The sequence below is a fragment of the Mobula hypostoma genome, chromosome 3 (genome assembly GCF_963921235.1).
Source record: "Mobula hypostoma chromosome 3, sMobHyp1.1, whole genome shotgun sequence".
Taxonomy (NCBI): domain Eukaryota; kingdom Metazoa; phylum Chordata; class Chondrichthyes; order Myliobatiformes; family Myliobatidae; genus Mobula; species Mobula hypostoma.
Genome location: NC_086099.1, coordinates 982,626 through 1,008,776, shown reverse-complemented (window position 1 = coordinate 1,008,776; position 26,151 = coordinate 982,626).

The window sequence follows — 26,151 nt, the reverse complement described above, 5'->3', positions numbered from 1 at the left end:
ACTACCCTTATCTATATGCCTGGTCACCTCCTCAAAGAACTCTATCAGGCTTGTTAGACACGATCTGCCCTTCACAAAGCTATGCTGACTGTCCCTGATCAGACCATGATTCTCTAAATGCCTATAGATCCTATCTCTAAGAATCTTTTCCAACAGCTTTCCCACCACAGATGTAAGGATCACTGATCTATAATTACCCGGACTATCCCTACTACCTTTTTTTAACAAGGGAACAACATTCGCTTCCCTCCAGTCCTCCGGTACCATTCCCGTGGACAACGAGGACATAAAGATCCTAGCCAGAGGGTCAGCAATCTCTTCTCTCGCCTCGTGGAGAAGCCTGGGGAATATTCCGTCAGGCCCCGGAGACTTATCTGTCCTAATGTATTTTAACAACTCCAGCACCTCCTCTCCCTTAATATCAACATGCTCCAGAACATCAACTTCACTCATATTGTCCTCACCATCATCAAGTTCCCTCTCATTGCTGAATAGCGAAGAGAAGTATTCAATGAGAACCTCGCTCATTTCCACAGCCACCAGGCACATCTTCCCACCTTTATCTCCAATCGGTCCTACCTTCACTCCTGTCATCCTTTTTTTTCACGTAATTGAAGAATGCCTTGGGGTTTTCCTTTACCCTACTCGCTAAGGCCTTCTCATGCCCCCTTCTTGCCCTTCTCAGCCCCTTCTTAAGCTCATTTCTTGCTTCCCTATATTCCTCAATAGACCCATCTGATCCTTGCTTCCTAAACCTCATGTATGCTGCCTTCTTCCACCTGACTAGATTTTCCACCTCACTTGTCACCCATGGTTCCTTCACCCTACCATTCTTTATCTTCCTCACCGGGACAAATTTATCCCTTACATCCCGTAAGAGATCTCTAAACATCGACCACATGTCCATAGTACATTTCCCTGCAAAAACATCATCCCAATTCACACCCGCAAGTTCTAGCCTTATAGCCTCATAATTTGCCCTTTCCGAATTAAAAACTTTCCTGTCCTCTCTGATTCTATCGTTTTCCATGATAATGCTAAAGGCCAGGGAGCGGTGGTCACTGTCCCACAGATGCTCACCCACAGAGAGATCTGTGACCTGACCCGGTTCATCACCTAGTACGAGATCTAGTATCGCATTCCCCCTGGTCGGCCTGTCCACATACTGTGACAGGAATCCGTGCTGGACACACTTAACAAACTCTGCCCCATCTAAACCCTTGGAACTAAAAGTGCAATATGCATTATATTCGCTCTGAAAGTGGGTGCTGAAAACCCCAAACTGATGATTATCTCCCCGTGAAACATTGCTGAATCAGTACATTTTTTACCACGTGAGAACCGCACGTTGACATCCAATTTTCACTCAGACACATTAACTCAAAAAACGTGGACCCAACACTGGATTAGCAGAGTGGATGGTGGATTTTTTTTTTGACTGTGAAGAATTGTGCCGCAGAGATTGCGATTAGGCCCGTTGATATATATCATATATAACTATGATTTAGATGTCAATGTGAACAACTGGGTCAGAAAAACTGTGGACGGCTCCATGATCGGGGCGTTCTGTACAAACAGGAAAGTTATCCAGGCTTCTAGCGTGATCTTGACTGGCTGGGGATTGGATTGAAAAATGGCAGATGGAATTGAATACTGGCACGACAGAGGTGGTGAGCGTTGTGAGAAAAACATACAGCAGAGTACGCCGCGCATACTGAACGGCAGGGCATTATTGTGCAACATTTAAGAAGAGACCTGGGAATACAGATCCATAATTCCAGCAAAACGATATCACAGGCAGATCGGGCCTTACTGAGCTCTAATCATATTCACTGAGTACAGGAATTGGGACGTTATGTTAAAGCGGTACAACACCTTGCTGACGCCGTAGATAGAATATCGTGTTTCGTTCAGGTCACCGATCTAATATTTTAAAATATCACTATCCTACAAAGATTGCAGTGATGATTTACAAGGATGTTTTCGGGAATTGAGGCCACGAATTATAGTGAAAGATCAAATAGGTCAGGAGTTTATTCCTTGGAGAGCAGGAAAATGAGTGGAGATCTTACATAAGTACACCAAATTATGAGAGTTTTCGACAAAAAGAATGCCCTCAGATATTCCCTATCTTCTGCGTGAATCTGCAACTAGATGTTATAGGTTTAGAGAGAAAAGCGAAAAACACAAGAGGGGTATGTGGGAAGTCTTATTCATTCTGAGGGCCGAGCGAGTGCGGAAGGAGCTCCCAGCCGAAGTGGCAGAGACGGATTCAATTCTATCATTTCTGTGTCGGTACGTGGATGAGAGACGGACAGAGGGTGCAGATAAATGGCCGAGGCATAAGATCACAGAGGGATGATCTAGATGGGCTGAAGAACCTGTTTCCCTGTAATAATAATCAATGACTCCATGACTAACTCTATCCCATTTCCCCATTCAGTGTCTTCTCATTTTCGTCACCAACCTAAGTATGTGCCGAACTCTGGATACGTTCAATCTCAACTTTCCATAGCATCTCTTTCTGCTCTTGCAGTACACCACTCCGTGCCTATTGTGGAACTCCTACCGACGAGCGGCCCTCGACTTATTGAAAAAAAAAGGCCTCACCACTCTGCATCCGGTGCGGAACTCGAACCAATGTGCACCCTGCATCCTATTGAAAAAGTCCCACTTCGGTATCTGTGGTATATCTTCGTATCGATGTGCGGCCCTCGGCTAACTTGTGGATGATCTGATTGTATCCACTGTGGAACTGGTCTCCTTGTGCGATGTGCATTGTGCGGAAATCGTACCATCACTGTTGGATGCCTCACCACTGTATCCATTGTGGAGCAGATATCGATGCGTGGCCCTCGGCACATTTGAGAATATCTTAGCACTGATAACATACTTTACCTCCTCACCGTTTAAATATCATTTGTGAGGCTCCCCGCGCCATCTCTGCATTTGACTCAACATTTCTTCTGAATTGATTTTATCCCTAACTCGTAAACAGCTGTCTTTTGTTGCGATAGCAGTTCTTTACAACTGTTACTCCGCCGTTTTATTGTCAACAGCGCCATTAATCAATACATCGGTTAATTGATTAATACATCAACGCTCGCACTAGTTTTGTTTATTTCTGTATTATATGCGTTGTTACCAAGGCATTACCTATTATCTGTCTCCAATTGTTCTCAGATAGCAATGATTAACTTCTCTTCTGTACGATTGCAACTTCTTCAGGTAGCGAATGGAAAGAGGTAGATAAGTACAATGACGGACGGAGATATATTTCTCGGCGAAACAGGTTTCTGACTCGCACGGGATCTCGGAGGTGGTGAGGTTTACCTGCAGCTGTGGTTATTACTCCAGACGCTGGAAGTGCTGCCTGGACTTGATGTACACACGGTACACACTGCCGGTGCAATACGATGAAAAGGGGTTCCTTTTCTGAATAGTATTAATATTCCTGTGACTTGCTAAAACATTTTCTCGTTAAGTGGGGAATATTCAATTATACTCTTGCTCCCTGCCATGTGTGGACAGGAATTAGGATATCTTAAGAGGCGAGACACAGAGCAAGTCTTCACCGTGAATTTTTGCCTTCTGTTGGAAGGCAGTTTTAAGTTCAATTTGTCAATCAAACTGGGATTCACTGGGCGTCCTTCCTTATTGTCCGGCGGTAGATCCGTTTGGACAGGAATACTGGTAATTGTTTACACATGCAGTCGCGGATGCCAAAGGCATGGATTTCAGAGGGTGTCTGCAAAGCGATGGTGTTCTACAATGCGGTACCCGAATCTACAATGTTTCTCACCAATACGGAGGCAGACACACAGTAAGAAACCGTCTGACCTGGAAGAACAGATTGTCGCACACGGTGTTTGGTGAGGGAAGTGGTGTAGATTTAGGTATGGCACTGGTAACGCTTGCAGGAGATCAGTAGGGAGAGATAGTGGACAAAACAGTAATGCAGAAAGTGATACCTGCAGAAGGGGGAGAAAGCGGCGGGGTGGGGTAGGGAATTTGAATCGTCGGAATTTCCCGTAGAAGACGTTGGAAGTTCCGGAGGACGACATGTTCGAGGTGTTAGGTAACGACATGATGATCCTCTTCCGTGCTGCCACGCGGGAGGGAAGTATGAAGGCAAAATTCTCCAGAAAATTGAGGCACGGATATTGAGAAATTCTTATCCGTTTCTGGGTGATAATTTCGCTCGATCAAGCAAAGGCTAGGGAAATTTTGTGTAAAATTAAAACACTGTAACCTGCAAAATACTCTTTGAAAATACAGATAATACGCCAAACATCAGCGTGTGAGGGTGATTTGTCCGGTCCTTCAATGGTTTATGTCCGAGAGCTTGAGGCCTAAAAGTTAATTTATGTGCTGGAATGTGTTTTTCTCCGGATTCTTCTTCTTGCCTTTGCGGATTATTGTTAAAGATGAGGGACGATGAGTAAAGTGGGCCATTCAAATAGGATGCCAGAAACCGGGGGAGATTTTTTTTTGGTGAGGGGCACTGAGGGTGATCTTGGGGCTGTTGTTAGACGGGATAAGAAGAGCGAAGACGCCGGGGAGAATCGGTCGTAGGATGCAATCAGGTGGCCGACCCGTTTGTTCGTGAAGGATTGCGAGCGACTTTGAGAAGGTAGTGTGAGATTCCACGCAGACCGAGGGGCCGAGAAGTTCAAGATCAGCTCCAACTTGCGCACAGTTGAGTGCTTAATTAGAACGGGCTCTTTTGTTTCTGTTTTCTTTTCATTCCCTTAAGTTAAGATTCATAAATAAGACCATAAGTCATAGCGGCAGATGTAGGCCATTCGGCCCATGGAGCCTGCTCCGCCATTCAATCATGGGCTGATCCAATTGTTCCAGTCATCCCCACTCCCCTGCCTTCACCCCATATCCTTTAATAAAATAGAATTTCTTTAATCGTATGCACCGTACTGTCTGTTATTTCGTGGCACTGATTTGTAACAGGGTAGCAAATTACTCAGCCTTCACACAAAACTGGAGTTTGGGGTAGTACAGCCGGTCAATCTCACGGGGGAGTGACTTCCCTGGATTTACGCAGCCATGGAGGCCAGTAGGGAGTTCCACAAGGAATAATTTGTTTGGCACCTCTGGTGGCGGGCAGGTCGTGCTCCACACAGGGGCAGCTTGTCCAATGTTGGTCAGCACCGGCCAGCCTGCTCTCACTTATGGCTCCAAGTAACTGTTTGCATGCGACAGTGCCAACACCCTGATACAGCCCTAAGACAGGCGAGATAAACCAGTGATGATAGCCGGAAACCTCGAATGCTGGTGCGATAGGGATTTACCTACTCCAGCATGACAAACCATTTCCCAGACTGTGCTTTTGTTGTTTTTTTGCGCAATGATATCAGGAGTGACCCGACGGTTAAGGAGAAAATCCACTCTTTTTTGTCATCACATTTGGGCCATGTTTATATTTCGACTCACCGGCACATTTTTATTTTCGTATGTCTAAGTGAAATTCGGTGTTCTTTATTTGCAAGTCTTGTTACATTCTGATTTATTAATTCACTCGAAAATAAATTGAGACATCGTACGATGGATTCCCGGTTAAAGAATATCAAAGGCGAACATAGGTACAGATTGTATTCAATAGGTTCAGCTGAAGGAAACCACCAGGGAACATAAGTATGCCAGGCCTTCATCACTAACACCTTTACACAATCGAAATGTTTTACTCTAAGGTCCCAAACCAGGACTGATACCGTAAATATAATTGTTAAATTACCCTGTATACATGTAAGCATATGTTAGGTATATTTAACCTATAAAATTATCTGCTGCATGCTACGAATCAATGTATATGTTTTTGTTGCTTCAATTAGGCGGAGTAGAACAACAAGAAATAATTCTTGCACATCACTAATCAGATTAATTACAATCACGTGATATGTAGTTAACCCATTGTAGTTCAGCACTTGCAGAATTATGGAATACGCTCAGTTATATGTTTGTGTACAATAAAAAATAAAACAGTTTTTTTCTGAAATATTTTGAAATGATTTACAAATATTGCACGAATGAGTTAAAACTTTGCAAGGAACAGAATGAAGATGTCACTGCAGGTGGGCAGTAACGTGAAACACAGCCGGATGAATGTGCGCAAACTCTCCACAAGGCGCACTCACGGTCATCTGTCTGAGCTACTGGAGATCCAATACCTGGATCTGGATTGGAGGACGCCGATATGAAGCAGGCATACTGACTGTAAAGTTCGAACCACGGAACTATTACGAGTCTGGTTTATTATTCAAAGACACACTTCCGCTCAATACGCAGAATAGTCTGCTCTTCTACTAACACGTCACTGACCCGGTTGGTGTCATCACTGCCTCTCTTGAACCATCACTGAGCTGAAATAATGATATCCCTGCTGGCCAGTCTGACAGCATCATTACTAATCCTACTGTCAATCGTTACTCGACTGATAATGTTGTTGCTTCTGCAGCCTCAACTGATCAAAGTGGTGACGTCCCGGTGTAGCTTGGCCATTCACTGGCACAGATTCCAAAGATATCCATATTTTGAATTTCTCCTCAATGTACACAATTCAGCTAATGGAAATGCACACAAGTTCCGCAGTCTTGCTTGGCGCCGAAGGCGGTAGGTATGTGCAGTAGAATCTCGGACGGCGCTCCGTGCCCTCCTGCTGCAGTGGCCCACCAGGGCCTTTGCTGACGGGTTTTCCACCGCAGATAAATCTACAGGAAACAACGGGATTTCGTAACCATGAAAATATCAGAGAGCGACATACGGTTCTTCTTTCATCATCAACCATATATAAACATTTTAAAATAAGATATTTCTTTTTCCTTTGTGTCTTTGTTCTCAGCTAGTACTTCTTCTTCCACCCTCACAGTTTTTTTAATATATACAAATAGAGCCTTGAGACCATTTGACACATGTTCACTCCCTTGGTACACCACGATATCGGCTAACATTGACGATGAGATTACTTCCTCAGCACTACTATTTCTTCATTGCAACAGCAATGTCCATCTAGTCATTTTCCTTTGGCTCATTGAAGCATTTTGAATCCTTCCATTTGAAGGTTATTGGTGGAGGCATGTCCTGTCAGTATTGTAAGTAGAATCAATCCCACTCTGTACGTGAAATGTTGTACCACCCAGAGAACCGCTAACAAATGGTTTTCATAAACAACATCCCCCTGTTTAGCTGTTCAGAGCATACGTGATGCATACACTACTGGTCTTAAATTCCCATGCGTCTCCTGTAACAGCAGTGCTGAGAGGGTGGTATCAGTTGTCGCAAGGAATACAGTCCAAGAGCGGACAAACGTTCCTCATATGTTAACCCTCTCATTCCCGGACACCAAATGGAATAGTATTTACTGGCCAGTTGGAGAAACAATGCTTGTGGTAAAGGGGTGGAGGTAAGTACAGGTGATGGCATTCCCAAGAGTTGGGAAACACTGAAGGCGGAGTGCGAATGGGTGGAAGAGCGAAAAGAGAACGAGAGAAACAAAGAACACAGGCAAAGGCAGCATTGGCAGTCCAGAAGGTTTAGATTGACCGTGCCGCGCGCGAGATCCAGGGCCAATACAGAATCCCGATCTCATGTCTGGCTTACCAACCCTGTTTCAGGACAGTGATCGTGATGAGGTTTGGGCACCCACCGCATACCCCACCTTAGCAGAGGCCGAGTGCACCTAGTGTTCCCGAACCCCAATCCTCCCAGTACTCAGATAGGTGGCCACTCGGGTAAAACAGCAGCGAAAGGGAAAGGGAGACTCTCTATACCCTGAGATTCCGGAAGGGAATACTGTACTGAGGATTATTCTGAGACAGCGAGGGAAGAATCCAGTAAAACACCGGAGATAATGCCTCCACAGGGACAATTGCCCACCCGAATGCTGCCCAATCTACGGGAGCGGAGGAGGGACAGCTCTCAGTGGTTCCTGTGTATGCACCCTGGAAGCATCAAGAAATGATAGAACATAGACATAGAATAGTACAGCACAGTACAGGCCCTTCGGCCCACAATGTTGTGCCGACCCTCAAATCCTGCCTCCCATATAAGCCCACACCTTAGATTCCTCCATATACCTGTCTAGTAGTCTCTTAAACTTCACTAGTGTATCTGCCTCCACCACTGACTCTGGCAGTGCATTCCACGCACCAACCACTCTCTAGATATTGATCATGAATGAGTTCCCCGATAGAAAAGAAAGACCAGCACAGTTTGCCTAGTATGCCCGCAGTACTATACAAATTTTTAATGCGACCCTGCAAGATTTATTCAGTCTCTGCTGCATGATTCTCTCTGCTGATGAGGGGCGGAAATGGAAGGTAGATTTAAGATACCAAACCTATCAGGAGTTACAGGTGGGAACCCATAATGAGAATGAACAGACAGACCAGATTATTCAAGCCTTGGAAAGGGCTCTCCAACAACCTGTAAACATTACTGAAGTACTTGAATGCAAACCTAAGCGCGGGAAATCGGGACCAGACTATCGGGAGAGTATTGTGACCTGCTACGGCACTTTCGCAGGAGACCAATCCTCTAACAATGGGAATCCGTCCCCCTCCCCCCACCGCAGTTTAATGTCTTACTGCTCCAATGCTTACCAATTAAGCTAGCCAACATGATTAAAACTAATAATATGGATTGGTCGGACAATAACTGAAATCGAATGCAACGAGCTTTGACGTATTATTGGGATCAACCCCGCAGGAAACTAATATTAAGAGTGAATATGTTCAGCGGCAAAGAAAGACACGAGCAGGCTATATTTGGGGATCAGAAAGGGGAATCGAAGCACGTGGAATTCCCAGTGTGAGGTTTCATTTACAGTCACCACCTGTCGGGGGTGTAATCTAGCAGGGAGAGACTTGCTCTGTCCGTGTGAAGTTGAGATTCTATGCACGGACAAGGGTATCACCCTGGGACTGGCGAACAACCAACACCTTTCCCTGTTTCCGACCCCTGCGTAGGGCACTTAATCTGGACTCCACTTCGTTTGAACCCCTTCTGCCAGCGGCCGTCTCTCATGTGACACTGCCTATGACCCTACGGGATGCTCTACTGAGGAAAGCCAATATTATGCACCCCTTGAGGGACGGAAGTTCCCAGTCACTGTGATTGGAGAGGTTAAAGGAAGAGAGGGCAGTGCATTACTGGCCGAATATTCAGATTTTCTTTGGCGACAGACAGGACTGGTGGTTTCCCATAGCACCATTAGGGTTTGCCCTGGGTTCACGCCAAAGAGCCTAGGGTTCCTTGCCTGCACCTTGATGAAACAAGCCTCCAGCACTGAGGGAGACTGGCAAGACTTGCCCATGGACGAACTCCGATACTGGAAGGAGTCTGAGGTGAAGACGGGACATCTGGTAAGACACACTTTTAATATTCACTGAATCCAAGACGTTTTACCCCATCTCTGGACAATTCCAGCCCAAGAAGTTGGTCGCACCAACTGCCCAATGTCCGAATCACCGTAAAAAAAGGACAGACTCTCCCATCCATTCCGCAATACCCGCTCAAGCCCGAAGCAAGGTTTTATGAGGATGGAAGCTCTTTTGAGGATCTAGTGAAGAAACGATGTTCTGGCTATGCGATATTGACGGACAGTGAAGTAATTCAGCAAGCCTCTTTTGAAGCAGCTGTCTCCGCCAAGATGGCTGAGAAGTTTGCTCTGACTCGTGCCTGTATCCGAGGAACAGACTAAAGCGCGAACTTTTATACACATTCCATTATGCACATTGAAACTTTGGGGATTCCTGACTTCCTCTGTCCACCCCATTAGCAACGCTACCTTTGTAAACAACTTACTAACCGCTCTACAGCTACATCGAGTTTTTGCCATGAATAAATGTGTAGCCCATACTGGGGAATGATGAGATATTTAAGGGTAATGCTCGGCTGATGCAGCAGCTAAACAGACAACCTTGGATCGCACATTTTCAGTCCCCTTGGGAACCGAGCAAGTTCCTACTAGAAAAAATCTAAGAGCAGGTATGCCAGATATGGGGGAAATACAGTACGTAACTAATAGTGGGACGCCACTGAAGGACAACACAATTTATGGTCCCAAATGGGTTCCCACCTTGAAACTCAGAGTAATTTATGGGCGACCCCTACGGGACAAGTCCGTTTTCCTTCTGTGTTCCCTCTGTTTTCCTACCTATTTTGATACATTACATACATGCAGTTTAAACTAAATTTGCAGGGGGAAGTGGACCAGATTGTTAGCGCAGATAGTGACATGGAGGAGGATAAAGGTCATGCGAGAACTGCAAGTATAGTGCATGGTGTAAAGCCAGCTCTAACATGTAAAGAGGCTTTGAGGAAAGAGAAGCAGAATGAAGAGTGTAAAGGTAGTAAGGTAGAAGGGCTAAAGTGCGTGTACTTCAATGCAAGAAGCATCAGCAACAAAGGTGATGACCTGAGAGCCTGGATACATACATGGAATTATGATGTAGTGGCCATTACAGAGACTTGGCTGGCACCAGAGCAGGAATGGATTTTCAATATTTCTGGATTTCAGTGTTTTAAAATAGATAGAGAGGGGTGAAAGGGGAGGAGGGGTGTTATAACTGGTAGTATTACAGCTGCAGAAAGGGTGGATATGTCACAGGGGTGTGCTGGGAACAGACCCAAATGCAAGACACAGATACTGAAGTACAAGGAACAGGACTTGACTCGAGTAGGGACATGACAGGATTCAGACCAGGAGCAGGTACAAGGATGCAAACTTGGGCTAGGGAAAGCGGGACCAGGACTAGGAACCATGGACTAGGAGACCAAGCTTGGACTCCAAGCCCAAGACTGGACAAGGACCCAGAACCTGGGTCCTGCCTCGGACTCGGACCCCAGAACCAGGCAAGGACATGACATGGCTTGAGGCTGGGGACTTGGGTCTTGAGGCTTGGCTTGAGTCTGGGTTCTTGGGTCTTGAGGCTTAGCTAGAGGCTGGGGTCTTGGGTCTTGAGGCTTTGCTTGGCTTGGAATCTTGGGTCTTGAGGCTTGAGGCTTGGCTTGAGGCTGGGGTCTTGGGTCTTGAGGCTTGGCTTGAGGCTGGGTTCTTGGGTCTTGAGACTTGGCTTGAGGCTAGGTTCTTGGGTGTTGTGGCTTTGCTTGGCTTAGGATCCTCGAGGATTGGGTTCTAGGAGCTTGGCTTGGGTTCTAGGAACTTGGCAGCGGAATCCTCGAGGCTTGGGTTCTAGGAGCTTGGCTGCGGGATCCTCGAGGCTTTGGTTCTTAGAGCTTGGCTGCGGGATCCCCGTGGCTTGGGTTCCTGGATCGTGGCTGCGGGATCTTCGTCTTGAAATGCGGACGCTGGAGCTGAGAGACAGACTGGGGAATGAACATCAACATTGAGCCGGGACTTATCCTTCGACAAGCCAGGACACATCTTTAACACAACACTAACATGAGACAGGACAGAACATAGACGTAGAGCCGGGACTTATACTACGACAAGCCGGGACTGAACTTCATCTCCACACCAAGGTGGGACAGGTCTACCTGCTGGGTAACGGCAGGACGGCCAGACTTACCCAACAGAGGCAAAGACAAGACATGTCCCCACGCAGGGCAATGGTAAGACGGCCTGACTTACCCCACGGAGGCGAGGACAAGAGGAGACAAACACCAAAGAACAATAGACAGTTCCATCTCTGCTCCGGGGTAGCTCCAAGTCTCAGTTCAGCCAGCAACCTCAGCTGGGTACAGAAACAGCCGGATCCCTACTTAGCTTGGAGAGGCTGGCAGCCACTCAGCTGGCCCGGGAATCAGCCGAATCCACACCGCAAAGACTACTCCAACAAGTGGCAACAAGATTCCATGAAGCAGTGGTCCTCCAACCAGGCCTAGACATCACAAATGGTTTAACTAGCCTTCCATCAGCAGGTTGGTCCAAGGGGGACTGACGAGACAAACCAGCAGCACACACTCAATCCCAAAGCTACTTATATTGCAAGCCCAAAGATGGGAATCAGGTGCCTATGATTAACTCAAATAGGGGACAGCTGGAAGACCCGGAATCCTAAGTTCAACAACAGGACCGTGAACCGGAATGCGGACTTCACCGACCGGACCATGACAGGCTAATGTAGCAGGATCCTCTCTTGAGTCAGCATGGGTGGAAGTCAGGAACAGGAAGGGAGCAGTTACTTTATTGGAAGTATTTTATAGCCCCCCTGGTAGCAGCAGAGATACGGAGGATCAGATTGGAAGGCAGATTTTGGAAAGGTGCAAAAATAACAGGGTTGTTATCATGGGTGAATTTAACTTCCCTAATATTGATTGGCACCTGATTAGTTCTAATGGTTTAGACGGCGCAGAGTTTGTTAAGTGTGTCCAGGAAGGATTCCTGTCTCAGCATGTTGACAGGTCGACTCGGGGGGAACGCAATACCAGATCTAGTATTAGGTAGAGAACCGGGTCAGGTCACGGGTCTCTTAGTGGGTGAGCATCAAGGCGACAGTGACCACCGCTCCCTGGCCTTTAGCATTATCATAGAAAAGGATAGAATCAGAGAGGACAGGAAAATTTTTAATTGAGGAAGGGAAAATTATGAGGCTATAAGGCTAGACCTTGCTGGTGTGAATTGGGATGATGTTTTTTTGCAGGGAAATGTACTATGGACATGTGGTCGATGTTTAGAGATCTCTTGCAGGGTGTTAGGGATAAATTTGACCCGGTGAGGAAGATAAAGAATGGTAGGGTGAAGGAACCATGGGTGACAAGTGAGGTAGACAATCAGGTGGATGAAGACAGCATGCATGAGGTTTAGGAGGCAAGGATTAGATGGGTCTATTGAGGAATATAGGGAAGCAAGACAGCAGTTGAATAGGGGGCTCAGAAGAACAAGAAGGGGGCATGATAAGGCATTGGCGAGTAGGGTAAAGGAAAACCCCAAGGCATTCTTCAATTATGTGAACAACAAAAGAATGACAGGAGTGAAGGTAAGACCGATTAGAGATAAAGGTGGGAAGATGTGCCTGGAGACTGTGGAAATGAGCGAGTTCCTCAATGAATACTTCTCTTCGGTATTCACCAATGACAGGGAACGTGATGATGATGAGGACAATATGAGTGAGGTTGATGTTCTGGAGCATGTTGATATTAAGGGAGAGGAGGTGTTGGAGTTGCTAAAATACATTAGGACGAATAAGTCCCCGGGACCTGACGGAATATTCCCCAGGCTGCTCCAAGTGGCGAAGCAAGAGTTTGCTGAGCCTCTGGCTAGGACCTTTACGTTCTCGTTGTCCACGGGAATGGTACCGGACGATTGGAGGCAGGCGAATGTTGTCCCCTTGTCAAAAAAGGTAGTGGGGACAGTCCGTGTAATTATAGACCAGTGAGCCTTACATCTGTGGTAGGAAAGCTGTTGGAAAAGATTCTTAGAAATAGGATCTATAGGCATTTAGAGAATCATGGTCTGATCAGGGACAGTCAGCATGGCTTTGTGAAGGGCAGATCATATCTAACAAGCCTGATAGAGTTCTTTGAGGATCTGACCAGGCATATAGGTGAGGGTAGTGCAGTAGATCTGATCTACATGCCTATAATGTCAGAAGGCTTGGGATCGAGGGAAGTTTGCCCATGTGGATGCAGAATTGGCTCGCCTGCAGAACGCAGAGGGTCGTGGTGGAGGGGGTACATTCGGATTGGAGGGTTATGACTAGTAATGTCCGACAAGGATCTGTTCTGGGACCTCTATTATTCGTGATTTTTATTAACGACCTGGATGTGGGGGTAGAAGGGTGGGTTGGCAAGTTTGCAGACGACACAAAGGTTGGTGGTGTTGTAGATAGTGTAAAAGATTGTCGAAGGTTGCAGAGAGACATTGATAGGATGCAGAAGTGGCAGATGGAGTTCATCCCGGAGAAGTGTGAGGTGGTAGTTTGGAAGGACAAACTCAAAGGCAAAGTTCAAAGTAATTGGCAGGATACTTGGTAGCGTGGGAGAGCAGAGGGATCTGGTGGTACATGTCCACAGATCACTGAAAGTTGCCTCATAGGTTGATAGGGTAGCTAAAAAAGCTTATGAGGTGTTAGCTTTCACAAGTCAAGGAATAGAGTTTAAGAGTCGCGAGGTACTGATGCAGCTCTATAAAACTGTGGTTAGGCCACACTTGGAGTATTGTGTCCCGTTCTGGTCGCATCTCTATAGGAAGGATGTGGAAGCATTGGAAAGGGCACAGAAGAGATTTACCAGGATGCTGCCTGGTTTAGAGAGTATGCATATCAGAGATTAAGGGAGCTAAAAGATTTTATTCTTTGAATAGAAGGAGAATAAGAGATGACATGATAGAGGTATTGAAGATAATGAGAGGAATAGATAGAGTGGACAGCCAGCGCTTTTTCCCCAGGGCACCACTGCCCAATACAAGAGGACATGGCTTTAACGTAAGGGGTGGGAAGTTCACGGGCGATATTAGAGGAAGGTGTTTTACTCAGACAGTGCTTTGTGCGTGGAATGCACTGCCTGAGTTAGTGGTGGAGGCAGATATACTAGTGAAATTTAAGAGACCACTGGAGAGGATTTTAAGTTGGGGGGTTATACAGGAGGCAGGGTTTAAGAGTCGGTACAACATTGTGGGCCGAAGGATCTGTTCTGTGCTGTACTATTATGTTTTCTATGTTCTATGTTTCATCTGTCATTAAATATGAACGATCCGAATTTTGAATTGACGGGATCAATTTCTCTGTCTGTTATTTGTGCAATGATTATCAAGTTGGAAGCTTGTACAATGATCATAAACAGGTTCTCACCTGTTAGTACACAAAAATACCAAACATGAATTGTTCTGCTTTCTCACCAGGAAGTCCAATGATGGCGATGAATATGTACAATATTTTCGCCATACTCTTGTACCTATCCCACTCTGCAGACATTTACACTGTTCTCGGATTTACTCCCCCTGCTGGAGCTGATATCTCGAATTGAAATGTTGAGGCAGCTCATGCTTTGGGTTTAAAATAATACCAATAGCGACTCCACAGGGAGAGATCACAAAAGATTTAAAAATAGAGATGTTAAAATTATTTACAAAGCGATTACGAACAGACAGAATGAATCCCGCTGTGACAGATTGTAATTAATGAATTAAATTTTTGATCATTTGTGGGTGTATGTTTGTCCCTAAAATGGTAACTGAGCTCTCCGAGGCGAATAATCAATTAAATGTGATTCCATTCTAAATATTTACGTCATACTAACCATTTGTCAGACACGGAAAATTGAGGTAAATTATATCACTATAGCTGGTGAAATTGTATTGAACCAACTATTGTTACAACTCTCCTCCAGAGTACAAGCTCTTGACGTAGCTTGTGTTGGGAGACTATACCAAGAGGGTCACCAAGAAATTATCTGATTGTGGTGATAAATAAACACGGTCATATCAACTAAACACTCCGATTTGTGCAGTAACTTAGTCACCGTCAGACGTTTTGGTGTTTGTCCAGGCCCTACCCCTAAGCCTAACACATGGACATCAAACTCACCAGTTTAGTGAGGTGAGAGTGTGTTTCAATCACCTTACCGCATACGTGACAAAGAAAACAGCAGAGAGCTGAAGAGGCGAAAAAGACAGTGTGGTTGTATGTCTGATTGTGTGTTTGTGTAGGAGTGTGTGTGTGCCCGTGTCCGTGTGTGTGTGTGTGTGTGTGTGTGTGTGTGTGTGTGTGTGTGTGTAGAACTACTGAGAACACTTGGCTAGTGTAGAAGAAGCACTCAAGACACCAGAGTGACGAACCTTACGCTGAGGTGCGTATCTATATAGCTTTGCATTGTTGTAAGGGATACAGCAATATAAATACTTTTATTAGAACATAGAACATAGAAATCTACAGCACATTACAGGCCCTTGGGGCCATAATGTTGTGCCGACCATGTAACCTGCTCTAGAAAATGCCTATAATTTCTCTAGTGTATAGCCGTCTATTTTTTCCTAAGTCCCATGTTCCTGTCTAAGAGGCTATTACAAGACCCTATTGTATCCGCTTCCACCACCTGCCGGCAGTGCATTCCACGCACCCACCATTCTGTGTGTGACATCCCTTCGGTACCTGTTTCCAAGCACCTTAAAACGACGACTCTTCGCGTTAGCCATTTCAGTCCTGGGAATAAACCCCTAGCTATCCACACATCTATCAGATTACCTCTCGTCATCCAGCGATCTCAGGCGAAATGGTCAAGAACACTCAATCTATTCTGATAAGGTACGCTCTCCAATCCAGGCAATATCCCTGTAAATATCCTCTGCACTCTCTCTATAGTATTCTTATCCTTCCTGTAGTGAGATGACTAGAACAGAACACAGTGCGCCAAGTGGGATCAGACCAAAGGTTTACATAGCTGTAACGTTACTGCGTGGCTCTTGAACTCAGTCCCACAGTTGATGAATACCAGCACATTATAGGCCTTCTCTCCCCTACTACCCCTCCTCACAGTCCCCTACCCTGCTCTCATGACTATATGCCTCCCCAACACGAAACCACCACGGTGGGCTTCCCGGCTGAACAGGTGAGAAGACAGCTCAAACGTCTCAACCCAAGCAAGGCTGCAGGACCGGATGGTGTCAGTGCCAGGGTGCTCAAAGCCTGTGCCCCTCAGCTATGTGGAGTACATCGCCATGTCTTCAACCTGAGCCTGAGGCTGCGGAGGGTTCCTGTGCTGTGGAAGACGTCCTGCCTCGTCGCTGTGCCGACGACTCCACGCCCCAGCGGCCTCAATGCCTAGAGACCGGTGGCATTGACCTCCCACATTATGAAGACCCTGGACAGACTTGTTCTGGAGCTGCTCCGACCTATGGTCAGGCCACACTTAGATCCCCTCCAGTTCGCCTACCAGCCCCGACTAGGAGTTGAGGAAGCCATCGTCTACCTGCTGAACCGTGTCTACGCCCACCTAGACAAGCCAGCGAGCACTGTGAGGGTCATGTTTTTTGACTTCTCCAGTGCGTTCAACACCATCCGCGCTGCTCTTCTGGGGGAGAAGCTGACAGTGATGCAGGTGGATGCTTCCCTGGTATCGTGGATTCTGGATTCCCTGACTGGCAGACCACAGTACGTGTACTTGCAACACTGTGTGCCTGACAGAGTGATCAGCAGCACTGGGGCTCCACAGGGGACTCTCTTGTCTCCCTTTCTCTTCATCATTTACACCTCGGACTTCAACTACTGCACAGAGCCTTGTCATCTTCAGAAGTTTTCTGATGACTCTGCCATAGTTGGATGCATCAGCAAGGGAGATGAGGTTGAGTACAGGGCTACGGTAGGAAACTTTGTCACATGGTGTGAGCAGAATTATCTGCAGCTTAATGTGAAAAAGACTAAGGAGTTGGTGGTAGAGCTGAGGAGAGCTAAGGTACCGGCGACCCCTGTTTCCATCCAGAGGGTCAGTGTGGACATGGTGGAGGATTACAAATACCTGAGGATACGAATTGACAATGAACCGGACTGGTCTAAAAATACTGAGGCTGACTACAAGAAGGGTTTGAGCCTTCTCTATCTCTTCAGGATCTCCTGAGGTCCTTTAACATCTGTCGGACGTTGCTGAGGATATTCTACGTGTCTGTGGTGGCCAGTGCTATCATGTTTGCTGTTGTGTGTTGAGGCAGCAGGCTGAGGGTAGCAGCACCAACAGAATCAACAAACTCATTCGTAAGGCCAGTGATGTTGTGGGGATGGAACTGGACTCTCTCACGGTGGTGTCTGAAAAGAGGATGCTGTCTAAGTTGCATGCCATCTTGGTCAATGTCTCCCATCCACTACATAATGGACTGAGTGGGCACCGGAGTACATTCAGCCAGAGACTCATTCCTCTGAAATGCAACACAGAGCGTCATAGGAAGTCATTCCTGCCTGTGACCATCAAACTTTACAACTGCTCCCTAGGAGGGTCAGACACCCTGAGCCGATAGGCTGGTTCTGGACTTATTTCATAATTTACTGGCATAATTTACATATTACTATTTAACTATTTATGGTTCTATTACTATTTATCATTTATGGTGCAACTGGAACGAAAACCAATTTCCCCCGGGATCAATACAGTATGACTATGACTATGACTATTAGCAACACTGCCAACCGACGCATCAGCTTTGAGTGTCCTATCGACACGGACCTGTCAGGACGCTGGAGCAGGGATCCTATCGCAGACCCACTATTGTATACACAGTGATATTAATTGAGTAACAAATCCCGAGGTGCAAACAAAGTCGGTGTCAAAGTTCATGCAGAGATCACAACATCCAGAAAGAGCCAAAAACCAGAATCGGGAAAAAGGCAGAGTCAATATACAGACGGAGAGATTAAAGATCAGAATGCTGGAAAGGCTCAGGAAAATTCACTGGCAACAGTCTGACAACAAACGAGTGAAAACACAGGACTGACATACACTGAGCGATAAACAGAGAGGCAGATGATAGGTGGAGCACAATGAGACACAGGTGGCAGCAATACAGGTAACAATGAGAAACAGATAAGGTACGGAGTACTCAGTAATGCAAAGGCCAGAGTGGAGCAGGAGCAAGAACAGGAGCACATAGCAATACAAAACCACAGACTGACAGCTAGGGGGAAAACACTGTTCCAAGAATCACCCCTCGTAAAAATGATCAGTGAGGCGCAGATAATCAGTAGTTTCCGACAAGTAACTTTTATTGTTTTAACTAAAAGCACGTGGGTTCACGGACTGTCTCTGTGTGCACTCTACTGGAATTCCCTGACAGTCCATGAAGAGAAGAGGATATTACCCGGGAAAGGAGACCTCATGGTTCCGATCTCCACGTGTCCACAGGTTCCTCCTTATCCGCGTTGGTTGGTCTCTGGCTCCTGGAGAGTTATCGCCCTGCGTATTTGGAGCTCCTGAGTCTAAAACTGTTCCTCATCAATTGAACCTTTGGATCTCCATCCCATTGGTTCCCGGTCGCTTGACCTACCTGGGTCACCTTCGTGCTGGTCATTGTACAGGGCTACAGCCAACATTGTTTTATGTCTCTGCCCACCCCAGCCTTGTGTACTTGTGTCTCTACTCTCTGACTGGTCCAAACCTGTTAAATGATGCAACCCCGACAGTCTAACGAGATCACCGATTGCAGGTCTGTCCTTTTACATAACAAGTAGCTACTCTTCTGAGAATGGTCTCAGGTATATTGCTCTGATTAGATTGTCCCAAAGCAAGAATCAATTCACAGCCCACAACCCTTACATAACAAATAGCAATTTATTTGAGAATAGTCTCAGCTTTGCAGATCATTACCTGAAGCTTCCTGCGTCCACAATCAGTTGCTTTGATTAGATTATCCAAGAGCAGGAAACTGTTCAGAGTCCACAAAATGCGGGAAACAAAGCCAACTGCCTTGTCCTCTTCCCCTGTCCTTGATCAGACAGCAGTTCCTTCTGGCCAACAACACAAAAAGAAAAGTTCAACTGGAGGTACTAACACGGACCCCAAAATCTCTCCGATGCTCAACACTGCCTAGAGTCTTACTACTTATATTATGTTCCGTCTACAAACTACCAAAATGAACCAATTCACTATTATCTGGGTTGAAGTCTATCTGCCACATCTCAACCCAGTTCTGCACCCTATCACTGACCCGCTGTAAACTCTGATCTCCGTCTAGACTATCCATAGCATTTCTAAACTTTGTGTTTTGTCAACCAACTTACTAACCCACACTTCTACTTCTTTATCCAGATCACTTATTAAAAAAAATCACAAAGAGGAGAGTTTCCAGAAGAGATCCCTGCGGAACACAACTGTTCACCAATTTCCATGCAGAATACCAAACATCTACAACAACTATTTGCCTTCTGTGGTCAACCCAATTCTAGATCCACAAATGAATATTTCCTTGGATTCTATTTTCTGGAGGAACCTGGCATGGGGAACCTTATGAATGCCCTACTCGAAATCCATATACACTGCATCCACTGCTCTACCTTCATCATGTGTTTTCTTACATCCTCAAAGAAGTCAATCATGGCCTTAAGGCATGACCTGCTCTTGCAAAGCCATGCTGACTATCCGTAATCAGATTATGTTTCTCCAAATGCTCATTATTGCTGCCACACAGAAGCTTCTGCAACAACATGCCCACCACTGAAGTCAGGAACACTGGTCTATAATTTCCTGTGTTGTTTTACTCCATTTCTTCTTCAAGGGATCAACGTCTGTTACCTTCCAATCGTTTGGTACTTGTCACGTCCTTATTGATGATGCAAACATCATCGCCGGAGACTCAACAAGCTCCCCTATCACTTCCCCGTGTAGCCTGGACTATATCTCCTCCGGTCCCGGCGACTTATCTAACTTAAAACAATTCAAATGTTCCAGCACATCCGCTTTCAGAATGTTATTCACTCAATCGTTTTAATCGGCGGTAAGTTTTCGCCTCAATTGCTATGGCGCTTTTCACTGGTGGATACTGAAGCAAGATATTCATCAAGAAGCTATGCGAAATCCTTCGGCTCGATGCACGTTTCCACTATTGCTCCAGTGTGGTCCTATTATCACACCGCTAATACACTTGGTCTTCACATATTTGTAGAATGCCTTGGTGTTTTCCTTAATCCTGCTTGAGAAGGCCTATGCTTGTCTTTTCTTCTTAACTAGATGTTCTATATTCTTTGTAGTCCATAGTTCTTTTATCCTACCATTCTTTTCCTGCCTCAATGGAACATATCTATGCTGAACGCCATGCAGATGTTCCTTGAACATTTGCCACATTTCTCCCCTGCACTTCCCTCAGAACATTTGTTCCCAATTTATGCACACAAGGTCCTGCCCAATGGCATCAAATTCCCCCAGACGGGAATTAAATGTTTTCTCAAATTGTCTGCTCCTCTCCCGCTCCAGTATTATGGTAAATGAGGTAGAGTTGTGATCAAAACCTCTGAAATGCTTTCCCACTGAGAGATCAGATACCTGACTTAGTTTTCTACCCAATTGCAGATCAAGTACAGCCATTCTGCCAGTTGGCACACCTTACAAACTCCGCTCCATCTAAACCTTTTGTTCTAAGGAGATGCCAGTCAGTATTATTGATGCGAATGTCAACCAGTAGAGTAATTGTCCCTTCCTGTTTCTCACTTCCACCCACAATGACTTAATGGAAAATTCCCCCACGACTTCCCCTGTTCTGCACTTGTGATGCGTTCGCTGATCAACAATCCCCTCCCCTACCCCTTTTGCCTCCCTCCCTGTTCGTTTTGAAACTTCTAAAGCCGTGCACACTCACTCAGCAGCAATTCCTGCCCCTGAGACACCCAAGTGTCTGTAAGAGCCAGAACATCATAGTTCCACTGATTGATCCACACTCTAAGTTCATCTGCTTTGATTATGAGACTGTTTACATTAAAATAGACACATCTCAAAACATCTGGCAGAATGGATCTCTGCTCTATCCAGGTAGGTTTGCAACACATTTTCTCAGAAGTAATGTGCCAAATTTCACAGGTTATAATAAATTCGGCAATTGGCTCATCTGTCAACATGTCGATGCAAAATTTCAATCGGTATTTACGTTTCCCTAACAAGATACCTTATATTGAAGTTGCCCACCATTGAGAACATCTACCACAAACGCTGTCTGGGCAGGGCGAAAAGCATTATCAAGGATGTAACTCACCCTAAACACGGACTTTTTACCCTCTTCCAATACTGTAGGCGCTACAGGAGTCTCTGCTCCAGCACTAGCAGGCGCAGGAAGAGATTCTTCCCTGAGGCTGGGATACTGCTAAACCTCAGATCACAGCGCTAAGCGGTATTGCATCCATATTGTATTGCCTCAGTACTCTTACATTTGTGTTCTGCAGCACCTACATTTTCTTCGCAGTTATTTTGTAAATAACATTATTTTCTGCGTTTCTGTTCAGATGCCAACTGCATTTCATTGGATTTGTGTCTGTACTCGGCACAATGATAATAACGTGGAATCTAATCTAATCTAATCTAAATGACACTGTAGCCATAACAATCACAAAATGCTGCAGAAAATCATGTAGCATCATGTAGCATCTGTGCAGAGGAATAAACAGGCGATGGTGTCTGACCTTCTGGGTTCCTCCAGAATTTCGTGTCCGTTGCTTAGGGTTTCCCGCATTTGCTCTTCCGTTTACTATATCCACTGCATAATTTTCCCTGCGATAAATGATTTACAGTCACATCCATTCTGCATTACTATATTAATCTCTATCGAGGTTGAAGAACATTTGGATTCCCTACATCTACACTGCCCCATTCCTTTTGACCTGTTGATTTAGACACCGCGTAGCCTGTAATAATGAGCACGCAGACCGGGTCATCTACAGCCCCACCTCCGTAACCACTATTCGGCCGGACTCAAATATGACGCATTCGAATAGAGAAAAATAAAAGCAGTCAGGCTTTCATATGGATACCCAGATGAGCTAGACAACAAAGTTTAGCCAATCATCGAGCTGACTCTGGGAAGAAGAATAAAAACCTTCAGTAGCTGAGGGAAATGCCGAGAAGACTTAAATTGGGAGAAAAGAGAAAGTAGTGCCTGGATGGGGTAGGGTACAGAGAGCAGAGACAATTCCAACAATTCTCAAACCAGTGGAGGTTTAGTAGTAGGATATTTAATCGCGAACTCTGTAGACACATTAAGCAAGAGACTTCGGAGTATGCAAGAAAATTGTTGGGAATAAGAACAATTAATTTATGGAATTAGAAAAAGAAAGCTTCCGGAATAATTTAACATAGAACATAGAACATAGAATAGTACAGTACATTACAGGCCCTTCGGCCCACAATGTTGTGCCGGCCCTCAAACCCTGCCTCCCATATAACTCCCCACCTTAAATTCCTCCATATACCTGTCTAGTAGTCTCTTAAAGTTCACTGGTGTATCTGCTTCCACCAGTGACTCAGGCAGTGCATTCCACGCACCAACCACTCTCTGAATAAAACATCTACCTCTAATATCCCCCTTGAACTTCCCACCCCTTACCTTAAAGCCATTGTCTCTCGTATTGAGCAGTGATGCCCTGGGGAAGAGGCGCTGGCTATCCACTCTATCTATTCCTCTTACTATCTTGTACGCCTCTATCATGTCTCCTCTCATCCTCCTTCTCTCCAAAGAGTAAAGCCCTAGCTCCCTTAATCTCTGATGATAATGCATACTCTCAAAACCAGGCAGCATCCTGGTAAATCTCCTCTGTACCCTTTCCAATCCGTCCACATCCTTCCTACAGTGAGGCGACCAAAAGTGGACACTGTACTCCAAGCGTGGCCTAACCACAGTTTTATAGAGCTGCATCATTACATCGCGACTCTTAAACTCTGTCCCTCGTCTTATGAAAGTAACAACCCATAAGCTTTCATAACTACCTTATCTACCTGTGAGGCAACCTTCAGGGATCTGTGGACATGTACCCACAGATCCCTCTGCCCCTCCACATTACCAATTAAACTGCCATTTACTTTGTATTCTGCCTTGGAGTTTGTTCTTCCGAAGTGTACCACCTCACACTTCTCCGGGTTGAACTCCATCTGCCACTTCTCAGCCCACTTCTGCATCCTATCAATGTCTCTTTGCAATCTTTGACAATCCTCTACACTATCTACAACAGCACTAAACTTTGTGACGTCTGCAAACCTGCCAAACCACCCTTCTACCTCCACATCCAGGTTGTTAATAAAAATCACGAAAAGTAAAGGTCCCAGAACAGATCTTTGTGGAACACCAGTAGTCACAATCCTCCAATCTGAATGTACTCCCTCCACCACCACCCTCTGCCTTCTGCAGGCAAGCCAAATCTGAATCCTGGCCAAACTTCCCTGGATCACACTTTCTGAATAAGCCTACCGTGTGGAAGCTTGTCAAATGCCTTACTAAAATCCATATATCACATCCACTGCACACTCATCTATATGCCTGGTCACATACTCAAAGAATGCTATCAGGCTTGTTAGACACGACCTGCCCTTCACAAAGCCATGCTGACTGTGCCTGATCCGACCATGATTCTCTAAATGCCTATAGATCCTATCTCCAATGGTTTTTTTTTTCCATCGGCGTTCAGAGAGGCAGGACTGCGCAGCCGTGTGAGATCGGGCCGTGAAGCGCGGAAGATTTTAAAGGACAGAAATCCTGCTTCGGGTTTGATTCGAAGCAGGAAGTCTGAGAATCGGAGCGGGAGTGCGGAGGAAGACATTTTGAATTTTTCGGTTTTTGTTTTCCATCGGCGTTCAGAGAGGCGGGACTGCGCAGGCGTGTGACGTCGGGCAGTGAAGCGCGGAAGATTGAAAAGGAACAGAGCCTCATACAGCGGGCAGCGTAGTTTGCGGGCTGCGGAGTGAGCCGGGAGCAGAGTGAAGGCTTAAGGGCTTCGGCTCAACGGGATTAGGCGGAAACGGGCGAGGCGAGGGAGGTTTAGTATTCACTTTTTTTGTTGTTATTTGAGGGGCAATACGAGTGTGAGGGCAGTTTGTTGTTCTCGGTGCCAGATGTGGGAGGTCCTGGAGTCTCCAAGCCTCCTGGACGTCCGCATCTGCGCCAGGTGCGCCGGGATGCAGCTCCTCAGGAACCGCGATAGTGAACTGGAGCTGCAGCTCGATGACCTTCGTCTGGTCAGGGAGAGTGAGGAATTGATAGAGAGGAGTTACAGGCAGGTGGTCACACCGGGGCCACGGGAGGCAGACCAGTGGGTCACGGTTAGGAGGGGGAAGGGGTAGAGTCAGGTAATAGAGAATACCCCTGTGGCTGTGCCCCCTTGACAATAAGTACTCCTGTTTGAGTACTGTTGAGGGTCATCTTACCTGGGGGAAGCGACAGTGACCGTGCCTCCGGCACAGAGTCCGGCCCTGTAGTTCAGAAGGGTAGGGAAAGGAAGAGGAGGGCAGTTGTAATAGGGGACACGATAGTAAGAGGGTCAGATAGGCGATTCTGTGGACGCAGTCCAGAGACCCGGATGGTAGTTTGCCTCCCTGGTGCCAGGGTCCGGGATATTTGTGATCGTGTCCAAGATATCCTGAAGTGGGAGAGTGAGGAGCCAGAGGTCGTGGTACATATAGGTACCAATGACATAGGTAGGAAAAGGGAAGAGGTCCTGAAAGGAGAATATAGGGAGCTAGGAAGGGAGGTGAGAAAAGGGACCGCAAAGGTAGTAATCTCGGGATTACTGCCTGTGTCACGCGACAGTGAGAGTAGGAATGCGATGAGGTGGAGGATAAATGCGTGGCTGAAAGATTGGAGCAGGGGGCAGGGATTCAAGTTTTTGGATCATTGGAACCTCTTTTGGCGCAGGCGTGACCTGTACAAAAAGGACGGGTTACACTTGAATCCTAGGGGGACCAATGTCCTGGCGGGGAGATTAGCCAGGGCTACTGAGGTGACTTTAAACTAGAATGGTTAGGGGGTGGGAATCAAATCAAAGCGGCTAGGCGAGAAGAGGTTAGTTCACAACAGGGGGATGGGAACCAGTGCAGAGAGACAGAGGGGTGTAAAATGAGGGTAGAAGCAAAAAGTAGTAAGGTGAAAAGAAAAAGTGGCAGGCAGACAAATCCAGGGCAAGCATCAAAAAGGGCCACTTTTCAACATAATTGTATAAGGGCTAAGAGAGTTGTTAAAGTGCTCCTGAAGGCTTTGTGTGTCAATGCAAGGAGCATTTGTAACAAGGTGGATGAATTAAAAGTGCAGATTGTTATGAATGAATATGATATAGTTGGGATGACAGAGACTTGGCTCCAGGGTGACCAAGGATGGGAGCTCAACATTCAGGGATATTCAATATTCAGGAGGGATAGACATGAAAGAAAAGGAGGTGGGGTAGCGTTGCTGGTTAGAGAGGAGAATAACACATTAGAAAGGAAAGACATAAGCCGGGAAGATGTGGAATCGATATGGGTAGAGCTGCATAACACTAAGGGGCAGGAAACGCTGGTGGGAATTGTGTACAGGCCAGCTAACAGTAGTAGTGAGGTTGGGGATGGTATTAAACAGGAAATTAGAAATGTGTCCAAATAAGGAACAGCAGTTATAATGGGTGACTTCAATCTACATGTAGATTAGGTGAACCAAATTGGTAAGGGTGCTGAGGAAGAGGATTTCTTGGAATGTATGCGGGATGGTTTTTTGAACCAACATGTCGAGGAACCAACTGGAGAGCAGGCTATTCT